The 25,045-nt window shown below is 46.1% G+C and overlaps 1 protein-coding gene and 1 long non-coding RNA gene across 2 annotated transcripts in view; one reads left to right on the top strand and one right to left on the bottom strand.

Moving 5' to 3' along the window:
• The window catches only part of LOC139625029 (ly6/PLAUR domain-containing protein 6-like), a 30,262-nt gene extending 5,729 nt beyond the window's left edge, over window positions 1-24,533 (bottom strand). Inside the window, exon 1 of the mRNA XM_071484606.1 lies at window positions 23,847-24,533. The gene's annotated coding sequence lies outside the window, so the exon portion shown is untranslated. The remainder of the gene's footprint in view (window positions 1-23,846) is intronic.
• LOC139625027 (uncharacterized) lies at window positions 158-783 on the top strand. Its single transcript, XR_011691823.1, has 3 exons — window positions 158-237; window positions 312-359; window positions 433-783. It is a non-coding gene; the product is annotated as an uncharacterized lncRNA (long non-coding RNA).
• Window positions 24,534-25,045: the final 512 nt, after the last annotated feature.

Genomic DNA, 25,045 nt, shown 5'->3' with positions numbered 1-25,045 from the left:
TCTGATATTGATCTCTGGTGTATCAGGTGTCTAACTGTAGCAGGATGAGCATTGTGGCCCTGTGTCCAGCTGTAGGAGATGGTGCCTAATTGCCTGTCTCCTTCTGGCCAATGGCAGTAGGGAGAGGGGGGTATAAAAGCCGGTAGGTGTCACCGGATTTCTCTCTTGCTTGTGGAGGCTGAGGGCACATCACTTCCTGTTGCCTCATCCCTGTCCTTCTTCTGTTGGGGTTTGCAGGTAGGCTAGTTGTGGCTGCGTTACCAGTTTGCGTGTTTAGTTGACAGTAAATAAGACTATTGCTTTTGTTGTAGGGCCGGATTGGGTTCCATGGGTCTGTGAGCTGCACACGATTACTGCCGGTGGGTCCTCCGTTTCATGTACTGCGCTGTTGCTGCAGTGCGCATATGGCAATTTGTGTGTGTGTGTTTGCAGGTTGCCGCTGCAGAAACAGCAGTCTTGGGTCCTTCCCCTCTCCTGCGTGTGTGGACAGAGGCAGCTGGACGGGTAACGGCTTTACTGGGGGAACACTGTATCGGCTACTTTCACGGCCCACTTGATCACTGCTGCTTTGCCTACGGGAGGTCGTCTGCCTACAGGAAGTTGCTTTGCTCACAGCGAATAGCTGTGCTTATAGAGAAATACACTGATTTTAGGGGATTGCCCTCTTTGGGAAATTACTGTACTTTGGGGACTGCTTTGATTCTGCCGCACAGCTTCACCTGTTGGAGCCGAGCACTGTCACTCCGTTTCGGACTGACTTGCCTCACGGAGGGTTGTCGGCACCCGCGGTGTGTGTGTGTGTGTGTGTGTGTGTGTGATGTTAATTGGGGAGGGGAAATTTATATTTTGTGGTGTGCGTTCACTGGCCTTGTGAGTGTCCGCATGCAATTAAAAGTTGAGTTGTTTTTGTTTTGTGGGAATTTAAGTTGATTGTTATTTGCAATTAATCATTTTGGTTAAGTGTGTGTGCGTGTGGTTACTTCTGAGTATGTTGTAGATAATGGTTATTTGTCAAAGTATGATTTAGTTTTTGTATTGATTTATTTACCTAGTTTAGCTAATTCTTGTTTTTGTATAGTTAGGTTTGATTTTGGTTTTTATATATTGTGTTTTTTTTTACTCTTGTGTTTGTCCTTTCAGGGAGTTGAGACTACAGTGGGGGACGTGGTGTCCTCGGTGGCGGTGTCTCCTTTGTGTGTTGTGTGTATGTTTTCACCCCAGGTTGATTTTCACCAGTGTGTGCGTGTGTCACGAGTGTTTGGGTGACCTTCCCGGGACCCTCTTTATTTTTTGGACCCATCTCCCTACTGGTAGGCCTCCACCCTGATTGGTTCCCCTAATTTCCCTGGTAACATCAGGTGGATGTTATGGATTTCTTTTTATTCAATGTTTAATAAAGTGATTTTTTTGTAATTTGACCTCGTCTCTGCCCCGTTGCATGACGGATCTGCGTGCCTTTAGGATTATGATAGTTCCCTGGGTGAAATTCCCAGGGTGGCGTTGTCTGGCAACACTAAGCTAAGGTTAAAGTGAATTAATTGGCTAACCTCTAACCCCGGTCGCCACAATCTGGCGTTGTCGGCAGGATTACAACGTGAGAGCAGAGACGTGTGTTTTTGTTTTTTTTCTTTGTATTTTACTTTGGTTCATATTTTATGTGTGAGTGTTTGACTTGTTTTATTTTGTTTCTCAAGGCAAAGCAGCAGTTGGTTTCGTGGACCCAGGAAGAACTCCAGGGAGTTGTTTCCTTGTTTTTCTACCCTGTGACCCCTCCTCCCTCCTTTTCTTTTCTTTTTAAGGTAGGCCAACTCAAACTGGTTTAAAGTTATGGAGGTAGAATTGCAGGAGTTGAGGGAATTAGTAACCCACTTGAGGGCAGATAATGAGAGGCTGCGACAGGAACGGGCTGTGGCTGTGTCTGGCCCTAATGCTGTGCCCTCCACTTCTGTGTCAAACACTACCTCTTCTATTGCCAGTGCTCCTGCAACGGAGCGGCTGATTTTTGTGCCCCGAGACAGAAAGTGCCCTTTGTTTAGGGGAAGATCAGGCATAGGGTTGACTGAGTGGCTGGAAGAGGTGCAAGCCTGCATGAGAGCACGCCATTTGTCTACAACTGATCAGGCATTTTTTATGTTTGATCACTTGGAGGGGGAAGCACGTCAAGAGATCAAGTACAGGTCGAGTGCAGAACGTGAGGACCCAGTTAGCATAATTGCTATATTACAGGAGCTTTATGGGTGTTCAGAGTCATATGTAGCGCTCCAAGAGGCCTTTTTTTCCCGACGCCAGCAAGAAGGAGAGACCCTGCAAGAGTTTTCCCTTGCATTGATGGGCCTCCTGACAGCTGTTAAGCAGCGTGCGCCCAGTGACATGCCAGACGCAGAAGTTTTGCTGCGTGATCAGTTTGTGGAGCATGTCCTGGACAGCGCTCTTCGTCGTGAGTTGAAACAGCTTGTGCGAAGGCAGCCTACTATGACCTTACTGGAGGTCAGGGCTGAGGCAATTAGATGGGAGCGTGAGGGATTACCAGGGAGTGTTAGGGGCCGCAGTCACTCTGTCCCTTCCATTTTTGGTGCTCAGTGTGGGGTGCGTGGGGATCGTCAGGAAGGGGTTAACTCACCTCGAGAGTCTGACATGAGGGAGATGAGGGAAATGCTAAAATTGCAACAAGAGCAGCTGAACCAGCTGACTCAAAGCATTTCCCAGTTACAGGACTCCCATCAGCGGAGCCGTACGGTTCCCTGCGGCCCCATTATATGTAGGCGTTGTCAGCAGCCCGGCCACATCGCTAGGGAATGCAATGGGGTACGTGTTTCATCCCGCACTCAGCCTTCTGTGCTGGCCTCTCAACCAAGTAGGTTGTCCCATCCTGCTCAGGTGTCGGAAAACTCACGCCCGCCGAACTGTTGAGCCACGGTTCGGGGGGGGCAGCCACTGGCTCAGAGGGTGTTTCAGGTGAGGTGGAAGCTTCAAAGCTTATGTCATCTTGCCCACACTTAGAGGTGCTCATGGGTGGAGTTAAAGTCCCTTGTTTGGTGGACACTGGGTCCATGGTGTCTACTATCACTGAGAGCTTTTTCCGCCAGCATTTTGAGCCATGGGGTCAAGAGAGGCTTAAATCTTGTCATTGGTTGCAGCTCAGAGCAGCTAATGGGTTGGGTATTCCCTATATTGGCTACCTGGAGCTGGACCTTGAGCTCTGTGGTAAGCTAATGCCTGGATGTGGGGTATTGGTGGTTAAGGACCCCCCTGGTGGCGTGGTGTTTCAGGTCCCTGGTGTTTTGGGGATGAATGTAATCCGTAGATGTTACAGGGAGCTCTTTGGACAGCATGGTTTAGCTCTGTTTGACTTACCTGAGGTATGTGACTCCCCTGGATGTGTTGTGCAAGCACTGCAAAAGTGCCATCAGGCTAGTTTACAGGCCCCCCAGGGCACAACAGGTAAAGTTAAGGTTCGGGGCCGAAGGGTTTGTCGTATCCCAGGTGGGGTAATGAAGATCATTGCGACTACATGTTCAGAGCAGTACTCGCAAGGCACTGTGTTGTTTGAGCCCCTGGATTCTGGTCTGCCTGCTGGGCTGCTTGCATCTCCTGCCTTGGTGCGAGTGGTAAGAGGCACAGCCTACATCCCTATTGTGAATGTAGGCTTCACAGATGCACTGCTCCACCCCCACACAGTTGTTGGTACTCTGGATGAGGTCTGCATGGTTAGTTTGCCAGCTGGGGTCACTGAAGTGCCGCCAGTGGTGGCCACAGTGACCTCTCAGATTGTTTCTGACCCTGTGCAGAATGAGATTGAGGCTTTGGATTTGTCTCCATTACCTGCTGAGCAGCGAGATAAGGTGAGGTCTTTTCTCACACAGTACCACTCTGTCTTTTCTGCTCATGATGGAGACCTGGGTTGTACTGATCTGATAGCCCATGAGATCCCTCTCTTAGACGACATTCCAGTGAGGCAACGCTATAGGCGAATTCCTCCGTCTGAGAATGAGGCAGTCAAAGATCATATCAATCAGCTACTGAGGGCTCAGGTAATCAGGGAGAGTAGCAGTCCTTATGCCTCACCCATAGTACTAGTTAAAAAGAAGGACGGTAGTCTGCGCATGTGTGTTGACTACAGGTTGCTCAACAGCAAAACCAGGAAGGATGCCTTCCCATTGCCCCGCATTGATGAGTCCTTGGATGCACTGACGGGGGCTCGCTGGTTTTCCACCATGGACCTTGCCAGTGGTTACAACCAGGTCCCCGTCGCTGAGTCTGATCGCCCCAAGACAGCCTTTTGTACACCATTTGGCCTTTTCGAGTGGAACCGGATGCCCTTTGGGCTTTGTAATGCCCCCAGCACCTTTCAGAGGTTGATGCAGCGGATATTTGGCGATCAACAGTGCCAATCTGTGCTGCTATACCTAGATGATATTGTGGTTTTCTCCTCTACCCTTGAGCAACATCTGGAGAGGTTGGAAACGGTGCTGGGACGGCTGAAGCAAGAAGGGCTGAAGGTGAAACTCAACAAGTGTGCCTTCTTCCAGCAGGAAGTGCGCTACTTGGGGCATGTGATTTCAGACAAGGGTGTCTCTACAGACCCTAGTAAGATTGGGGTGGTGTCCAACTGGCCGCCCCCCACAACTGTGTCAGAGTTGCGTTCCTTCCTTGGTTTTGCCAGTTACTACCGCCGCTTTGTTGAAGGTTTTGCCAAATTGGCAGCTCCCCTGCATAAGTTAGTTGCAGAGCTGGTAGGCCCAAAATCTAAACGTGCAGACCAAATAGTCTCTGCTCACTGGACAGAGGAACACCATGGGAGCTTTGAGGCATTAAAAACTAGGCTCACCACTGCACCTGTGTTGGCTTATGCTGACTTTTCCCTCCCGTTTATTCTGGAAGTGGATGCAAGTTATGGTGGTCTTGGAGCTGTGTTGTCTCAGGAGCAGGACAGTAAGGTTAGGCCTATAGCCTACGCCAGCCGTGGTCTGAGGCCTACCGAGCGCAACATGCGTAATTATAGCTCTATGAAGTTGGAGTTTTTGGCCCTTAAGTGGGCGATGACTGAAAAGTTCAGGGAGTATTTGTTGGGTCACAAATGTGTTGTCTATACTGACAACAACCCACTGAGCCATCTTTCATCTGCCAAGCTTGGTGCCACAGAACAACGTTGGGCGGCACAACTTGCCCCCTTCGACTTTGAGATAAAGTATCGCTCAGGTTGAAGTAATAAGAATGCTGATGCCCTCTCCCGTCAGTATCCGCCTGGGCCACCGGATATGGAGGCCATGGTCCATGGCACGTCGCTTCCTAAACCTTTGCAGCAAGCCCTGCAGTCACGACACACCGAGGCGACACAAGCTGTTGTTGCAGCTTTGCCTCATCGCCCCCCACCCAGTCTTTGTGCGCTCCAGCAAAATGACCCAATCATCGGGGAAGTCCTTGAGTTTTGGAGGCGTAAGCGGCATCCTGACAAGGAGGAGCGGAAGAAGGTGTCTCAACCAGCCTTGGCATTGCTTCGGCAGTGGGACCGACTGGTTGAGAAAGGTGGGGTTTTGTACCGCCAGGTCTTCCGGCCTGATGGAGCTGAGCCAGTGTTTCAGCTATTGTTGCCGGCTGCCTTGAAGGCAGATGTGCTGACGGAGGTCCATCAGGGTCATGGTCACCAAGGGGTTGAGAGGACCCTGGAGCTCCTGTGGCAGCGGTGCTATTGGCCAGGTATGTCTGCAGAGGTTGCACAGTGGTGCCAGGCATGTGAAAGGTGCCAGGTAGCCAAGGATAACCGGCCGAGGGCTAGTAGCTTTATGGGACACTTGTTGGCCTCCCGACCTAATGAGATCCTTGCTATGGACTTCACAGTCCTGGAACCCAGCCGTAATGGGCTGGAAAATGTCCTGGTGATGACTGATGTATTCAGTAAATATACACTGGCCATTCCTACTCGTGACCAACGAGCCGCCACAGTGGCGCAAGTTTTGGTTGCAGAGTGGTTTTCTAAGTTTGGCGTCCCTGCTCGGATACATTCTGACCAGGGCCGAAGTTTTGACAGCTCTCTGATTCGGCAGCTCTGTGGCCTTTATGGCATAGAAAAGTCTCGCACAACCCCATACCATCCACAGGGAAATGGACAATGTGAGCGTTTCAATAGGACGCTGCACAACTTGCTGCGCACACTGCCCGCATCGCGGAAGCGTGATTGGAGCTTTTGCCTGCCCCAGGTCCTGTATTGTTACAATACAACCCCTCATCAGACGACTGGTGAGTCTCCATTTATGTTGATGTTTGGCCAAGAACCTAGACTTCCAGTTGATTTTCTTCTGGGCCGAGTCCAGGATCCTGTTGCTGGTGCTGTCCATGAATGGGTTCAGGAGCATCAAACCCGACTGCAGATAGCCTTTGAGGGGGCTCGGGAAAGGTTGAATGCTGCAGCAGAGCGCCGGAAGAAAACCCATGATCAGCAGGTCAGGGATGTTCCTCTGAAGGAGGGTGAGTTGGTCTGGTTGCGAGACTGCAGTGTTAGGGGGCGCCATAAGATCCAAGATCTGTGGGCCTCAGTTGTGTATCAAGTATTGAAGGCGCCACAGGGAGGAGGGTCAGTTTACACCATTGCCCCTAGGGATGACCACACTAAGGTCCGGCATGTCCATCGTACCCTGTTGAAGGCCGTGGTTGGGGCTGAACCCCCAGTTGCTGCCTCTGCTCCTGTCCCATCTCCTCCCGACCATTCACAGCCAGAGGATGAGCCATCAGGTGATGATTTGTTTGTCTTGTGGCCTGAGGCTCCTCTCACTACCCCTCCTCGAGCAGCCACAGCAGCCCAAACAACCCCCCGGGTGTTGGTTCCACAACCTAGTTCAGTCTTGGTGCAGGGTCCTGATCCTATGGATCCTACTCCCATGATGGTGGAAGCTCCCCCTGATCTGGATGGTGGGGTAGTGACAGTACGACGGACTACACGGCTGACTGCTGGTCACCACTCTAATGTCCACCACCTCCCACGGCCTGCGGGGGAATTAGCAGAGGCCATTGTACATCTCCCTGGCTCGGTGTCTAATGCAGTTGCCGCTCTGTTTCGTCCTTGGGATTAGCAGACTTGGGTCTGCTTAATTCATCGTCGGGACGACGCTGTAAAAAGAGGGGGGTAGATTGTAGCAGGATGAGCATTGTGGCCCTGTGTCCAGCTGTAGGAGATGGTGCCTAATTGCCTGTCTCCTTCTGGCCAATGGCAGTAGGGAGAGGGGGGTATAAAAGCCGGTAGGTGTCACCGGATTTCTCTCTTGCTTGTGGAGGCCGAGGGCACATCACTTCCTGTTGCCTCATCCCTGTCCTTCTTCTGTTGGGGTTTGCAGGTAGGCTAGTTGTGGCTGCGTTACCAGTTTGCGTGTTTAGTTGACAGTAAATAAGACTATTGCTTTTGTTGTAGGGCCGGATTGGGTTCCATGGGTCTGTGAGCTGCACACGATTACTGCCGGTGGGTCCTCCGTTTCATGTACTGCGCTGTTGCTGCAGTGCGCATATGGCAATTTGTGTGTGTGTGTTTGCAGGTTGCCGCTGCAGAAACAGCAGTCTTGGGTCCTTCCCCTCTCCTGCGTGTGTGGACAGAGGCAGCTGGACGGGTAACGGCTTTACTGGGGGAACACTGTATCGGCTACTTTCACGGCCCACTTGATCACTGCTGCTTTGCCTACGGGAGGTCGTCTGCCTACAGGAAGTTGCTTTGCTCACAGCGAATAGCTGTGCTTATAGAGAAATACACTGATTTTAGGGGATTGCCCTCTTTGGGAAATTACTGTACTTTGGGGACTGCTTTGATTCTGCCGCACAGCTTCACCTGTTGGAGCCGAGCACTGTCACTCCGTTTCGGACTGACTTGCCTCACGGAGGGTTGTCGGCACCCGCGGCATTGGTCGCTTCGGCCTGGCGGCCTCTTTAAGCCCTGTGTGTGTGTGTGTGTGTGTGTGTGTGATGTTAATTGGGGAGGGGAAATTTATATTTTGTGGTGTGCGTTCACTGGCCTTGTGAGTGTCCGCATGCAATTAAAAGTTGAGTTGTTTTTGTTTTGTGGGAATTTAAGTTGATTGTTATTTGCAATTAATCATTTTGGTTAAGTGTGTGTGCGTGTGGTTACTTCTGAGTATGTTGTAGATAATGGTTATTTGTCAAAGTATGATTTAGTTTTTGTATTGATTTATTTACCTAGTTTAGCTAATTCTTGTTTTTGTATAGTTAGGTTTGATTTTGGTTTTTATATATTGTGTTTTTTTTACTCTTGTGTTTGTCCTTTCAGGGAGTTGAGACTACAGTGGGGGACGTGGTGTCCTTGGTGGCGGTGTCTCCTTTGTGTGTTGTGTGTATGTTTTCACCCCAGGTTGATTTTCACCAGTGTGTGCGTGTGTCACGAGTGTTTGGGGTGACCTTCCCGGGACCCTCTTTATTTTTTGGACCCATCTCCCTACTGGTAGGCCTCCACCCTGATTGGTTCCCCTAATTTCCCTGGTAACATCAGGTGGATGTTATGGATTTCTTTTTATTCAATGTTTAATAAAGTGATTTTTTGTAATTTGACCTCGTCTCTGCCCCGTTGCATGACGGATCTGCGTGCCTTTAGGATTATGATAGTTCCCTGGGTGAAATTCCCAGGGTGGCGTTGTCTGGCAACACTAAGCTAAGGTTAAAGTGAATTAATTGGCTAACCTCTAACCCCGGTCGCCACATAACGTTTTACTTTTCTTCCTCCCTGTCACTGAGCGTTTACAACAGCCAATGAGAGCTGAACCTAATGTTCATCAGAGATGCAAAAGAGTCTTTAAAGGATTTAAATATATCTAAATTTAACCTTGATCACAACAAAGAACAAACAAAAAATTTGTGTAGAGATCTAGTGATGAGTGTTTCCATCATCAAAGGCCTGCTACACACAGGGTAATACAGGAGCTGTTCTGTCACTGATAACTACAGTACTTGTTTCTGCAGCTGTCATTGACTGATCTGAGTGGCAGACCTGGACTGGTCTGGAGTCTGGACTTGTCGCACAGAACATCTCGTGTTTCTACACATTAAGAAACAGGATTTAATGTAACTTGTTTTTCCAGGCCTCCAGGTACATCAGGTAGAGTCAGATCGTTGAGTGTCTGTCCCTTTTCAACCTGTGATCATTCTCCAGTATACGGCTCTACTTCTGGTTAACCCAGTGTGAAGTGGGAGTTTCATGAGGCTCTCTGAGGTTCCTTCTTCGAATGCAGTGGTTTGGTGTCTTGGATAGCTGCGGTACTCCACAGTGGGAGAACAGGTTTGGTCCAACGTTTGGTGATGTAAGTACCACACTCGCTCGGTCCACTGCTGTTCAGAGCAGATCCATGATAATTTGGATTTTTTTGGTTGGCCCATGTTAACCCCCTTAAGTCACACAATCCCCTTTGTTCACATTTTGTTTGTCTATCAACTTAATTTTTAGGATTTTCAATCAGCCTATTCACAGCTGATCAATCCGCTAATCACAGAGAAAACTATTAAAAACACAATGTGACGTGAACACACACTGTAGTTTATTGTGACTCAGTGCCACAGTGCCACACACACAGTGACTCAGTGCCATACACACAGTGTGCTACTGCATTTAACTACTACAGAACCAAATGTGGATTAGTCCGCTGCTGAAAATAGTCCCCAACAGATGCTCCGTTTCCTCCTGTTTGAGTAATGTCCGATAAAAATTAAATGACTGAGCAGGTCATTAAAGTCAGAAAGTACTGAGAGCATTTCAGTTTTTTCATGGGATTTATTAACAAGACAGAAACAAGAGATTAAGCTGTGTCCACTGTTAATATCACCAGTGTCTATGGACTTTTACTGTGAAATGACTGGAGTGGCTTCCTGGAGAGTGAAACAAGCACTTCAGTTCTGAACTGTCTCCAAGATCCACACTGAGATCCATCCACTCAAATATCCATACTGCTTATCCTTATAGGGGGCTTATACTGGAGCCAATCCCAGTTGACATTGGGCGAGGGTCCAATGTCAGCTGGGACATTGTTGTATAGGTCAGATCAGCCTCCTGGTCATAATTCAGAGTCTCCAGCGCAGGGGAAAGAGTCACTCAGTCACATCCAAATAAAATACAACTTTAAGATTCATTAAATTCATTCAGGTAATTAGAAGGAAGCTGTACAAAGTTAGTGTGTCCCTGATTTCACGAGAGGAACATACTGTTAATAAGTAACACAATCAACAACAAATTAATTTTGGCTGTTGTGACTACAGCACCAGCAGTGGGGTCACCATCTGTTCCTGTTCCTGAATATGAACAGAACGTGTGCAGAACATTAGCAGAGCATTAGCAGAGTGTTAGCAGACATTACCAAAATGTGAGCAGAACATGAGAAGAATGTTAGCAGAGTGTGAGCAGAACGTTAGCAGAACATGACCAGAATGTGAGCAGAACATGAGCTGAACGTGAGCAGAACATGAGCAGTCATTAGCTGAACATTACCAGAACGTGAGAAGAACGTTAGCAGAGTGTGAGCAGAACGTTAGCAGAACATGAGCAGAACATTAGCTGAACATGAGCAGAACATGAGCAGAATGTGAGCAGAATGTGAGCAAAACATTAGCAGCACATTAGCAGCTCCAGTGCTCCATCAGTGTCATCCACGAGGTGTTCAGGCACAGTAAGGACAGTTGGTCATCACTCAGAACCCAGCACACAATCACTGTAGTTGTAACAACACGTGTTTGCACCAGTAAAACAGTCACCAAGTGCTTGCTCTTTGTGGGAACTGTTGTTATTTCTATAACAAAGTAAGGTCTTGACCTGACCCTGTAAAGTGCCTTGAGATAATGTAGATTATGATTTGGTGCTATACAAATGAAATTGAATTGAATTGAACTGAATTGGTTGATTAACAGATCATAAACAGAGGACTGAAGAACATGGCTGACACTTTGTACAGGCCCCCGGTGATCTTGGCAATCCACCCTTGAGCGAACTGCGTCTTTGGAGTTTTTGTCTTTACTTGACAGTCAGAGTGGGGAGATGGTGGTGATGGGGGGGGGGACATCAGCCAGCACACAGTTACTACTGGCTGTGTTTCATCAGTGTTAGCTATATTATCTGTCAGCATAATAATTTGAGGATTAACTAAAGAACAAGGACGTTCCCATGGTGGGAGGTTGTTTACTCCAGCCAACAGAGACCAGCTTCATCCATCACCCTGCAGGTAAAGTCAGGGCACTGTGAACACTGGCTCATTTAACAGCCAGGATACGTGGGAGAGCCTGTCCTATAGACAACACACTGCTTTGACGTGGAAGAAAACAAATGGAGCCATCTGAACATTTGTCACTTGCACTTGACTCCGGCCCTTTGTGCACTTTCCTCCAGCACAGCCAGATGCATTGAAGGCCCAACTGAAATGTGGACGGGCTCATTATCAATGAGCTGAGTTAATGAGCAGCTCACAAAGAGCTATCTAAAGACTCCACACAGGTTCATACTCAGTCCCACACACACAGTCAGCACACATTGCACTGATGTTTGGATCAGAACAGTGTACAGCTCTAAGAGGACAGATATTTAAAGCCACAGAAACAGAACATCCAGCATCCACAGAGCTCCACAGATCTGACAGGTAAATGTATGTCTGGCTGTCCATGAGGACCTGTGACAACATCCATGCTGGTTTCTGTCATTACCCTGAAAAACCAAGAAACACACAAATAATCTATACATAAATGACACTATATGACCAAGTATATGACAATATATGAGACATTTCCACACCTGTCCACATAAATCATCTCACGTGTCACTAACCATGATTAAAGATGCTATATGTAAGTTTTTGCTATTGCTACATAGCTAATGGAGCTAACACTGCTATAAACTCACCAGTCTAGAAGAAATATTGTGAGTTCAGTGCAAACTTTATTCTTTACTCACTAACATCTGTCTCCAGAGGTGGAGACAAACACCAGTGTTGACTCCCATCGCTATCATTGATGTTAGCATGCTAACCAGCAAGCCCTGGTCTCGCCCCTTTCTGATAGCAAGTCACTGTAGCATCCAGTCCAGCGACCATTATCACCTAACAGCACCCACTCCCACAAAAAAAAAAACAGGTTTGGCAGCAGAGAAAACTCACAAACAGCTGTAACAGGAAATACCAAGAGAATAAAACTCCTTTACCTTTCAGTCAGGATGTGAAAATACAGCTACTTTTTATTTTTGCCAGTATGATAACAGCAATCAGTCCCCATCTACCATCATCATCACCTTTATACTGCAGAGGCTGCAGTCTCCTTTATCATATGTAACCACTGAACACAGGAAAGGACTTCACACTCTGTGGTCCAATATGTGGTCCTTCACTCAAGGCAAAAGGTTCACTACCTGGAAATCTGGGCAACAGTTCAAAATCAGCAGGTTAGAGGTCAGGTCATACACTGGCTCACAGAGAAACATACACATGGGAATAAAAGGCTGGACCAGAGGAAACACTGTGGCCCAATTCCAGTCCGGACACCCCCACTCTCACTCCTCCACAATAAGAGTCTTTCCAAACTGATGACCCTTCAGTGGGAGGGGCTTATAAAACCTCCAACAGAGTCTGCATCGCTGCAGGTTCACAAACCAGTGAGTCCAGGAGGATGAAATGTCACAAACCTACAACTGTGAGTTCAGTGAGTTTATGTCCAAAGCAGAAGTCGTAAATGACCTCAGACACACATGACTGTTTTCATGCACACATGACGAAATTATGGGATGAACATGTCACTGTGTACCAGAGAAAACAGTACATGTGTTTTTAATTGAACTGATAATATCAAGAACTATGGGAAAAAATAAGGCTCTAATCGATCAGTTATTATTATAATCAGACTAAAATTCAGATAAAGATTATAATCACTGTTTTACTGACTGTTTCACTGACTGTTTACTGACTGATTCACTGACTGTTCACTAACTGTTAACTGTTTACTAACGGATTCACTGACTGTTCACTAACTGTTAATTGTCTGTTCACTGCCTGTTCTCTTTGACCATTTTGGGATTAGCTGGGAGTTAGGGGCGGAGTCAGGTACTGCCAAGATGACGACGGTGGAGGCTCAGAGGCTCCGTCCATCTTTATTCACAGTCTGCAGTCTACAAGCAGGTTTTAGGACGAGCAGATGAACGTGGACCCTCTGTTCTCCTCAGGCCTCCGCCTGATCTCGACAGTCTGTGGGTCAGAGGTAACATAATGTCATGAAAGTTGATGCCAGTATCTGGTTGTGGTGAAAGCGATCAGTCACAAAAACAGCCATAGACTGAGAGGCTGCAGAGTCTCAGCCTCTTGTAACACATGACCTTTGACCTCTGCACAAAGCAGTGGGGTATCATAGCTCAGGTCTCAGCATCATGCTGGGGGGGGGGGGGGGGGCTTCTCAGCAGCAGGAATGGAAACTGGTCAGATCTGATGAAGGATGAATGCAGCCAAATACAGAGGCCAGTCCTGAACAAAACTTGATCCAGAGTCCACATACCAGGTTCACCTTTCAGCTCCACGGTGACCTGAACAGTAAAGTGGTTGTTATGTACTCTTCATGGGGCAAATCCAAACTGGACCAAAGCTTCTAATACTGACACAGACAGTCCAGGTTGATCCTGGTCCAGTATCAGCCATTGATCCACTGCAGTATCTTTGGCTTCTCTGTGGATAAACAGTAGCAGCATGAGGCCTGAGGTAATGAAGCCTCTGGGAACCTCTGTGGTCCAGCTGTGTGCAGCTGTGCTTGATGTTTCTGATCAGACTAATGTGTTCCTGACAGCATCAGTCACTTCTGATCAGTGTGAGAGAGGAAACCTGTGAACCTTAAAGGATGCAGGACATCATCTGCTCCACCAAGACACCAGACCCTCTTCTTATGGCCTGCTGGAGGGAACCGGGTTCACTTTGACCATGAAAGCTGCTGTGTAGTGGTCCCTCATAAATCCCTGTGTGGGTGTTGACCTCCCCATATTGCTGCAGCGTGCCAAGGGAGCAGCTGGGACAGACCAGCACTCATGGTCCCTCACTCATTGGTTAATTATGTCAGGACCAAGCCGGAACCAGCTGACGAGGAGTTTGTGTTTTATTCAGAAATACAGAGAACTCAGAAAGTCCTCAGACCCTCAACTGTTTCTACTTGTTTCAATCTGATGATAAAATTATTTATTATTGGACATTTTGGTCATTTTGGTGCATTGACCGTTGCTCTCGCAGTGAAACGCCGGAGGAGAGGAAAATGTGCTGGTGCGCTTGCGCGTCTCCGCCGGCGCGGACTCCACACACCGCTCCCAGGTATCTTTCTCTCCAACGTGCGTTCACTGCCCAACAAGCTGGATGAACTTCAGCTACTGGTGCAGAAGAACAGAGACTTTTCTTCATCTGCCGTCCTGTGCTTCACGGAGACGTGGCTGTGTGGATCGATTCCGAACTCTGCGCTGGAGCTGGCCGGCTTCCAGCTCTTCAGAGCGGATCCAGACACAGAGCTGTCCGGCAAAACGAAAGGTGGAGGAATCTGCTTTTATGCAAACAGTGGCTGGTGCAGAGACGTGACAGTGATCCTGCAGCACTGTTCTCCTGACCTGGAGACTTTCATCATAAACTGCAGGCCCTTCTACTCCCCCCGTGAGTTCACCTCAATCATCCTGGTCGGTGTTTACATCCCACCACAGGCCACAGCAGATACTGTGTGTGGAGCGGACCAACCCGGACTCCGTAGTTATTGTCCTTGGTGACTTTAACAAAGGTAACCTCAGCCACGAACTGCCCAAATACAGACAGTTTGTTAATTGCCCGACCAGAGAGGGGAACACTCTGGACCACTGTTACACCACAATCAGTGGTGCTTATCACGCCGTCCCCCGGGCTGCACTGGGCCACTCTGACCATGTCATGGTCCACCTGATTCCCACATACAGGCAGAAACTAAAACTGTGTAAACCTGTTGTGAAGACATCGAAGCAGTGGAGCAGTGAAGCCATAGAGGATCTGCGGGCATGTTTGGACTGCACTGACTGGGAGGTGTTCAGGACTGCTTCCAACAGTCTGGATGAGTTCACAGAGGCTGTGACGTCATACATCAGCTTCTGTGAGGACTGCTGTATCCCATCACGCACCAGGGTGAGTTATAACAATGACAAACCCTGGTTCACAGCTAAGCTCAGTCAGCTCAGGAGGCAAAAGGAGAAAGCTTTCAGGAGTGGGGACAGGGACAAGTTTAAAGAGTCCAAGTACAGGTTTAGCAAAGCGGTGAGAGAAGCTAAACGACTGTACTCTGAGAAACTTCAGCTCCAGTTCTCAGCCAATGACTCTGCTTCTGTCTGGAAAGGGCTCAGAAAGATCACAAACTACAAACCTAAACCACCCCACTCCACAAACGACTTCCATCTGGCCAATGATCTGAATGAGTTCTACTGCCGCTTTGAAAGACAGTGGGACAAGCCTGACACTAACCTCCACATCAGAGCCACATCAGAACCCCCCTCCTCCCCTACCAAAGGAACATCTCTCTCTATCCTGGAGAGAGATGTCAACAGGCTTTTTAAGAAGCAGAACCCCCGCAAAGCAGCCGGTCCTGACTCTGTCTCTCCATCATCCCTGAAGCACTGTGCTGATCAATTCAATTCAATTCAATTCAATTTTATTTGTATAGCGCCAAATCATAATATACATTATCAGCTGTCTCCGGTGTTCACGGACATCTTCAACACCTCACTGGAGACCTGCCACGTGCCAGCCTGCTTCAAATCCTCCACCATCATCCCTGTCCCCAAAAAACCAAGGCCCACAGGTCTAAATGACTACAGACCCATTGCCCTGACCTCTGTGGTCATGAAATCATTTGAGCGCCTTGTCCTGTCCCATCTCAAATCCATCACTGACCCACTCCTGGACCCCCTGCAGTTCGCCTACAGAGCCAACAGGTCTGTAGATGACGCCGTCAACATGGCTCTCCACTTCATCCTCCAGCACCTGGACTCCTCAGGGACCTATGCCAGGATCCTGTCTGTGGACTTCAGCTCTGCCTTCAACACCATCATCCCGGCTCTGCTGCAGGACAAGCTCTCCCAGCTGAGCGTGCCTGACTCCACCTGCAGTGGATCACCGACTTCCTGTCTGACAGGAGGCAGCACGTGAAGCTAGGAAAGCACGTGTCTGACTCCCAGACCATCAGCACTGGATCCCCGCAAGGCTGCGTTCTTTCTCCTCTGCTCTTCTCCCTGTACACCAACACCTGCACCTCCAGCCATCAGTCTGTCAAGCTCCTGAAGTTTGCAGACGACACCACTCTCATTGGACTCATCTCTGATGGCGATGAGTCTGCCTACAGGTGGGAGACTGAGCGTCTGGTGACCTGGTGCAGGCAGAACAACCTAGAGCTAAACGCTCTGAAGACAGTGGAAATGATAGTGGACTTCAGGAAGAGCCCAGCCCCACCCACCCCCATCTCCCTGTGTGACTCCCCCGTGGCTACCGTGGAGCATTTTCGCTTCTTGGGAACCACCATCACACAGGATCTCAAATGGGAGCTGAACATCAGCTCCCTCATCAAAAAAGCTCAGCAGAGGATGTATTTCCTGAGGCAATTGAAGAAGTTCAACCTGCCAAGGACTATGATGGTGAACTTCTACACCTCCATCATTGAGTCCATCCTCACCTCCTCCATCACCATCTGGTACGCTGCTGCCACGGAGAGGGACAATAACAGACTGCAGCGTATCATCCACTCTGCTGAGAAGGTGATTGGCTGCAATCTTCCGTCCCTCCAGGACCTGTACACCTCAAGGACCCTGAGGCATGCAGGGAAGATTGTAGCTGACTCCTCCCACCCTGGACACAAACTCTTTGTGACACTCCCCTCTGGCAGGAGGCTGCGGTCCTTCAGGACCAAAACCTCTCGCCACAAAAATAGCTTCTTCCCATCTGCTATTAGCCTTATCAACAAGGCTAGAGAGCCCCACTGTTGCTGATCAATTGCACCAATCACCAGAAAAAATTCCTTGTATGTGAAAACATACTTGGCAATAAAACTGATTCTGATTCTGATTCTGATTCTGAAAAATCATTTAAAATCATGTTTCTTCATCAGTCTTCATCATCATGACAAAGTGAAAACTGAAGTTCAGATAATTTCCAAATGTAAAAAAAAAGTAAAAACATTGACAGACGTTTTCAGACATTTGACTGTGACTCTGTCAGTTTAGCTCAGGTTCCTCCATTTCTCTGGATCATCTCCAGATGTTTCTACACCTGGACTGGAGTCCACCTGTGGTAAATCAGCTGATTGGACAGACACCTGTTTATATCATGTCTCACAGCTGACGATGCAGATCAGAGCAGGAACCATGAGGAAAGAGCTGCTGCAGAGCTCAGAGACAGGATTGTGTCGAGGCTCAGTGACGGTTCAAGAGCTCAGTGGTCTCTAGAAGAACCAGGACTCTTCGAGACCTGGACCTGGACTAACTAAGACATCAGGAAAAAAAGACCAGGACCCTGGTGGTCTCTGATCTCCAGAGCTCTTGTGTGGGGACTTTAACGTGTCCTCGTCCTCGTTCAGTCAAAGTATCAAGTATTTTCTGAAACTAAACAATCAACTTCAGAGTCGACAGTCTGCTTCAAATACACAGCCAGGGCTAACTGGTTAGCAGCAACAACACTTTCCAATCAAAACACTTAAATACAGCACCTTGCTAAATAAATAACAGCGCTGTCAAAACGAATAGTCCCTGTGAAATAAGCATAATAAGTGTGACTGGCTGTGACAAATTTTGTAAACAGGAACAACAAACTTCAGACAAAAGCCTCAATGTGGCGAAAACATACAGATACAACTTCAAATTAGTACTTTCACAATAAAGTGGAAATAGGATGTAGATCGTGATTATGATTGTGATGATTTTACCCAAAAAGATTGTCGTGTGATCTTTTAGCCAGAATGCTCACCCCTACATACACTTTTTAATTTTCATGTCTTAATGCAAAGACCGAAGCTAAAATACATATTTATATGTCTGCGTTTGTATAATTTTACACTTTATAGAATGGCTGTTGTAACCTTTTGGCTTTTATTTTGAAATATTTACCTTTACTTCTGTGTCAACTGACTACCTTTCTTCATTCTGCAATTCAACAAGGAAAATAAGAAAAGGGAATTTGCGAACACCAAAATTGGACCGTTTCTATGGATCTGTTTTTGGTTTTTTTTTTTCATTTTTGGTTTGAAACAAAAAAAAAAAACTGCCTGAATGTACACCGACCCCTGACACATCACCATGTTTCCAGTTGTATCAGGCTGGTGTATCAGCGGTAAGACAAGACAGTGGGACATTGGATGAGAGTTTTAGGTTACAAACACTGCGCTCACATCAGATTATTCAGGCTGCAGTGACAAGCTCCAGAAATCCACACAGGACGCTCATCTTTTGTCCGTTAACAAATCCAATTAGTGTGTTCTGTGAAGGATTCAGTGCTGAGGACAGAAAATCTGACAACCACAGCCAGAAGGCCGAGCCTCCTGACTATGTGATCACTGCTACACACTCAGTCCTGATCCAGACGCTGCTCCTCAGCTCAGCTTGGTGCAGGGGAGGTTCAGAAATGTCACAACTTCTGCAAACAAATGCAGAGTCACTTTTTAAGAAAGGAGAATTAAAACTCATTTTCTTAAAGGCTGTGATTTTGTTAAAGTTACTCAAACAGACCTCCTGCAGATGGACTACAGACTCTGAAATCTGACCACAGCTCATTTCCTGGTAAAAACATGAGAGCTTCAGGTCCACTTCCTTTAACTTTTCAGGTCCAACACAACACAAGGTCTTAGGTTTTTTCTCTGTGAAACCCCAAAGTCAAAGTGAACCATGCAGCTGCTCTGTGAAAAAGACCTGATCTGGTCACAGTCTGAGGCGTTCAGGTGAAATCGGTTATTTACTCTTCTTCAATACTGAGGCAGACCTGGGTGTCAGAAACACGCAGCTTCCTAATAGTTTTACCATCCTTCATCTCCTCCATGCTATGACTATCACTGGTTCAGACATGAATTACTCATCGTGTAGATGTGCAGAACTTCAAAGAGCCTCAGAGTGACGCGGCTGCATGCTAACAAAGAGAAGATCACTGCACACATGTTAATGTCAGGGTTTTAACACTGAGACATTCTGCTGCTTTCTGTCATCATTAATGAATTACAATCAGATCTACACCCCTCCAGGAAAATATACATTTAAATTGTTCTAAAACATGAAAAACTTAAATGTTAAATGTCACTAAATGCATCAAGCAATGGTGGAAATGAAGCGTTCAGGCCTGACATACGAGGACAGGAACAGACGGTCGGCAGCAGGGCCCAAACTGTGTGACAGGGCGCAGCATGTGTCCTGCACATGGTCCTGCAGGGTGGACACATTCAGTCATCTGTGCTTCATACATCACATACATCCAGCAGCTTCTGCTACTTTCCCTCACTGTACATAAACCAGGACCACATTATAATTACTGTACATTTAATTACTTCTGGTGTCAGGGTTAGGGTTAGACCAGTTTGGACTGGTTTGGAATGGCTCAGCTCAGCCACCATCAGTGACCCTTAGACCGCCATGTACCATTAAACAGCTCCATGGTGTCACAGAGAAAACTCTCAGTGTCAGGTTTGGTAAACTGCACCTAAATGCAGACCACCATTGCCATGAAGAACAGATTTATTAAACAGTGTCAACATGGAACAGAAATCCAAACAAGGGAGGAAAGCCAAACAAAGTCCATGACCAATGATCTAAGACAGGTAAATCCAGTAGGGAAACAAGATAACCTGAAGACAACATGAATATAACCTGAAGACAACATGAAGATAACCTGAAGACAACATGAATGTAACCTGAATATAAACTGAAGACAACATGAATATAACCTGAAGACAACATGAAGATAACATAAATATAACCTGAATGTAACCCGAAGACAACATGTATATAACCTGAAGATAACATGAATATAACTTGAAGAAAACATGAATATAACCTGAAGACAACACGAAGGTAACCTGAATATAAACTGAAGACAACATGAATATAACCTGAAGACAAAATGAATGTAACCTGAATATAAACTGAAGACAACATGAATATAACCTGAAGACAACATGAAGGTAACATGAATGTAACCCGAAGACAACATGAATATAACCTGAAGACAACATGAAGGTAACATGAATATAACCTGAATGTAACCCGAAGACAACATGAATATAACCTGAAGATAACATGAATATAACATGAATTTAACATGAATATAACATAATTATAACCTGAAGACAAGATGAAGCTAACATGAATATAACACCTCTTGTGTTTTAGTCTTTGACTTTTATTAGATTTTCTATTCATTTTAATTATTAATTAAAATTCCACAGTCTGTGGTCACTCGGTGTGGACTTCATCTCCGCCTCCAGACCGCCCACCTCCCCAGCTGTATATAATGGTCCTGAAACAAAGCAAGCATGTGCTCCTGCACTGACTGAGGAGAAAGGCCTTCATCACCTTGTCATCACACACCTGGGAGCAGCCCCTCCCACAGCGGGCAGTCTCAGGTGTGGTTTCCCCAGTCACACAGCTCCACAATGAAAGTGTCTGAACAGTTTCCCTCCAAGGCCACGGCTCATTTCTCAGCCACTGTCAGAGCTCCAGACTTCATCCATCACACAGCAGGGCCAGTGGCCCCAAGGGCCCATCCATCACTGCTGCAACACTAACACACAGAGCCACAATGAGTAGGAACTGATGAGATAAACACACATTCAATAAGACACACAAATGGAGGTTTCTGCCTCCACAACACCACAGAGCTGAGTCCTGTTTCTATCCTTACAGTGTGTTTCTATTGATCAATGAAAATATTGATAACTCTTTATTACTTATCACTCTGTAGTAAACTCAGTGTTTTGTCTCTGTGTACAACCCTGCTTGAATAATGACTCTAAATTTCCAGAGATCTGATTGGTCAGAAGGCAGGCTGTAACTGGTGCAGGTTACCATGGTGATCTACAGACAGCTTCACATAACAGAAAGTCCACAGATAACACAATGTAATTTAGGTGAAGCAGCAGTTTAATCAATCTAAAGTTTCCTTTAGCTTTCTTTAAATCAGGAGCAGGAGGTACATCAGGTCTGAAGTGCTGCAGTACTCACTATCAGTCCTGCACAGTCCTGATCCAGTCCACAGGGAACAAGGCTTCATCTCAACGAATCCCTGAAGAACAATCATCAGCTGGATGGGGCCCCGCAGTGTGGGCCCGCTGAACTCGGACATCCAGTGGCAGCAGAGCTGTTCACAGGCTCGATTTAGTAACTTTCTATTTGACCAGTTACAGTAAACGTTTGACTGTACGGAGGGCTGAAACTGTCAAAGTAAACAATTAATGTTCCATTAATAATAATAATAATAAATACATAAAATAAATAAAATGTGACATAAACTGATATTTCTATTTTAATTTGCTTCTGTATTTATATATTACCTTTGTATTAATTCCCCTATTTCTTTACTTTCCCATTTTAATTTACATTATTTATTTCTTTATATGTTTATTTACTGCATTATTGTATATTTTTCTATCAATTTATTATCCCCACTCATTTGCATAACAAAGAAGAAATGCATAAAGAAACGTAAAATGAAAATACAGAGATAAATAAATAAAATGGAAATATACATGGGAAAGTAAGTAGGAGAATGAATGCTAAGGTAATAAATACAGTATAAAATTATCAAGTATCAGTTTATGTGGCATTTTTTAATTAGTTACTGCCTTTATTTATTATTAATATTAATTTTGGTGCATTTAATTATAAATAAAAAGCCAGTTTAAGAGAAACTGAAGTAAGAAAGTAATAAATCCTAAAACGTATAAATATGTAATATATCACGTGAATTTTATGTTATACAGTTTGATTTGGTTAATTCAGTAATAATTACATTAAAATAGTGTGGCACCAATTTTATCATTCAAAAAAACCCAGTATAAACTAATATTAAGTTGTAGTGTATATTATAAAATGTGGCTGATTATTCGACACTTCAGCGTTTACTGTTTAACTTATTGGATGTTATTGATATTGATTTTTACATCATGTAGAATATTAAAGGTTAAGGGTGATTTGAAAGCAAATGTTTGGTGTTTTTACTTGATGAATTTAAGTTTTTCATTTTCAAGATGTTAATTGGTGATCAATTATTAAGAGCTTCAAAATCTCTTTAATGGAAAATTGTATTATTAAATATTAAATATTCCAGTGGAAAAAATAAAAATATTAATTATCGTCAGTAAAATATTCAGAGACAGCAGACACATCAAAATGTCTACCAAATATATTTTTCTGGTGTGATTACATTTATTTAAGAGCCATTTTAACAGATGTGGTTTTGTCAAAAATCTTTTTTTTTTCTTTCTTGTGTGTGTGTGTGTGTTTGTGTGTCGGGGGGGCATGGACCCTTTTGTACACCCCTTTTGGTGCACTTTTCCAGGCTATGAACTAAACATGGTGGCACCCATGTCCCCTATTGGATGTTCCCCACCATCCTGAGACAATGATTGGTCTGATGTCACATGACCACAGGCCCAACCCACCTCTGAAAAAGCCCCATAGACAGATCTGCATGTGTTCACGTATGATTGGCTCTTTTATATTTTTTGTGTTTGGCTATCCTATTAAAATGTCACTCACAGACCCAGACCAAGACCCTGACGAAGACCATGATGAAGACTGTGATGAAGACCCTGACGAAGGCCGTGATGAAGACCGTGATGAAGGTCACAAGCCTAAAGGTGTAGCTCTAATAAAGTTCTTCTGAGCACTGTTGCTGGAGTCTTGAGCTCTTTGTCCAACACACACAGATTCACTTACTGTCATATAAAACAAAAATAAACCAATCACTTAGAAGGCCCTGGAGCTTTCTACTCTGGCTTCCTCCCACGGTCCAAACACATGCAGCTTAACTGGAGAATCTAAACTCTTTGGAGATGTGAATGTGTGTGAATGGTCCACATGTGAGCCGTGTGACAGACCACAGACTGCCTCTCACCCACTGTCAGCTGGGACTGGCTCCAGCCCCGGGCCCTCAGAGGATGGATGGATGTGGATTCTGAGTCTGTGGTGACTGGAGGAGTCCAGACCAACAAAGATGTGACGTGAGCGTCAGTACTGAAACCAACAGTAACATTATGATTTCTCACCGTCACAGCAATTCAAAAAGACTGTCTAAAATATTGTCCTAAAACAATCAGCTCCACTACAACACGTGTGAAACTGATTCAGATCTGATTTAGATCTGATCAAAGAATCAGTCCTTCAATCAGGTCTGGACTCTGATCCCCGGGGCTACAGTGTCAGTGAGACCCATCCCTCATCAATGCAGTGACAGAGGGCAACGACCAGAGCTCCACACAAGTGTGTGTGCACCACCCTCTGACACACACACACACACAGTCATTGTCATGGTCTCACATCATAAACTAAACACAACTGATGAGCAGTGTCTGACAACAGAGTCCCTTTTTGTCTGAGGCCTTCTCATAATGGACATGTCACACAACTAAATAAAATCTAATAAAAGAAAGAAAGAAAGAAAGAAAGAAAGAAAGAAAGAAAGAAAGAAAGAAAGAGGGTAGGGTGCTGTTGGATTTTTTCTCTGCCACTGAATCATTACTGTTGATGTGATGGAGATGGTGAGGTGGTCAGGGGGGGTCACACAGAGCAGCCCCCCCCCCGTTTGAATTGATTTCGTATCGGACCATTGTCCCCAGCAGCTCTCCTCTGACCGCGCTGTGGCTGAGGCTCAAATCAAAGCACTTACTTGAACAGAGAGGTTCCAGCTGTCAGACCGGCTCAGGTTCCGGGGCGGAGCAGAGAGGGGTCCTCAGTCTGAGGCCTCTCTGGATTATTGTCCCAGGGCAGATCGGCTCGGCCACACTCACACGGAGGAGAAGCTTTTCGCTTTGAGAGCCGAGACGGAGGTGAAGTGCGGCTTCACTCCTATCTGAGGTCTCCGCTCAGACCGCTTCTCATTGGCCGGGACGGGCCTGTGGGCGGCGGCTCCGGCGCCTCGACTCCGGTCTGATAAAGGATCTAGAGGAAAACAACTGGAGACAAGTCGAACATCTGCATTTCCTTAAGAAGATGTCTGTGAGTGCTGCCTTCATCTGACACGACGAGGAAATGCTTCACTCTTCAATCTCATGATGCAGTTTACAGCTGAGCTCAGATGGAACAGGAGCAGCTTCTAAAAGGTCCTGAGTGTTTGGTACCGGGCCACACGGCGGCGCTGTCCTGTAGGGTTTGATCAGCTGGATGTCCCGTTCAGTCTTTAACATATTAATGAGTTAGTGCACTCCTCAATAATCAATTAATAACTCATTAATTATGAAAGATACTCCAAGTGGAACCATGTCTCTGCCCTTCACTATACTTTTAAATATAGCCCCCCCTGGTGGCTACACAAACTTTCAGTCTGTAGACTTGGATTAGACCACACCCACCAAAGTTTGTCAACCAATCATGGAAAGACAATGCCTGAAATCTCAAATCCAACACCTATTCAGGTCAATCAATCCTGATCTGTAAAGGTTTGCTGAAGCTTTGATGAAGGATGTAGGAGAGGGCGTGGCCTGCATCCCTCTTCAGCATCATCCACTGAATCCATAGACAACAGTTTTCTTCCACGTGTCACTGTGTCAACATTTTGCGATATTTATCAGTTCATTTCTCACCACAGGGTGGCGCTGTCCTCCCAATACTGAGTAGGTGAGACGTGGGGAAACTGTTTCAGCCAGGTACCTTCATGGTTTTTGAGATCCAGATATTTTTGAGATGGCTGCATTGGCAGAACTCAGTCAGCTGTGATATTACAATGACATTAAAATATCATAAATTAATTAGACTTAAATGCTGGAAGGTAAAAAAAAGAATTTGAATGATTTTCAGTGTCAAACAGTGAGAGAAGAAGTACAGGAAAGTGAAGACAGACACTAACTCTGTCTGTCCCCAACTACTGTC

Source organism: Trachinotus anak, unplaced genomic scaffold (assembly GCF_046630095.1).
Source record: "Trachinotus anak isolate AG129_WGS33_773 ecotype Australia unplaced genomic scaffold, CSIRO_AGI_Tana_v1 ptg000001l, whole genome shotgun sequence".
Lineage (NCBI taxonomy): Eukaryota > Metazoa > Chordata > Actinopteri > Carangiformes > Carangidae > Trachinotus > Trachinotus anak.
The sequence above is the reverse complement of the archived record's forward strand: the minus strand, read 5'-3'. Positions and strand labels throughout refer to the sequence as shown.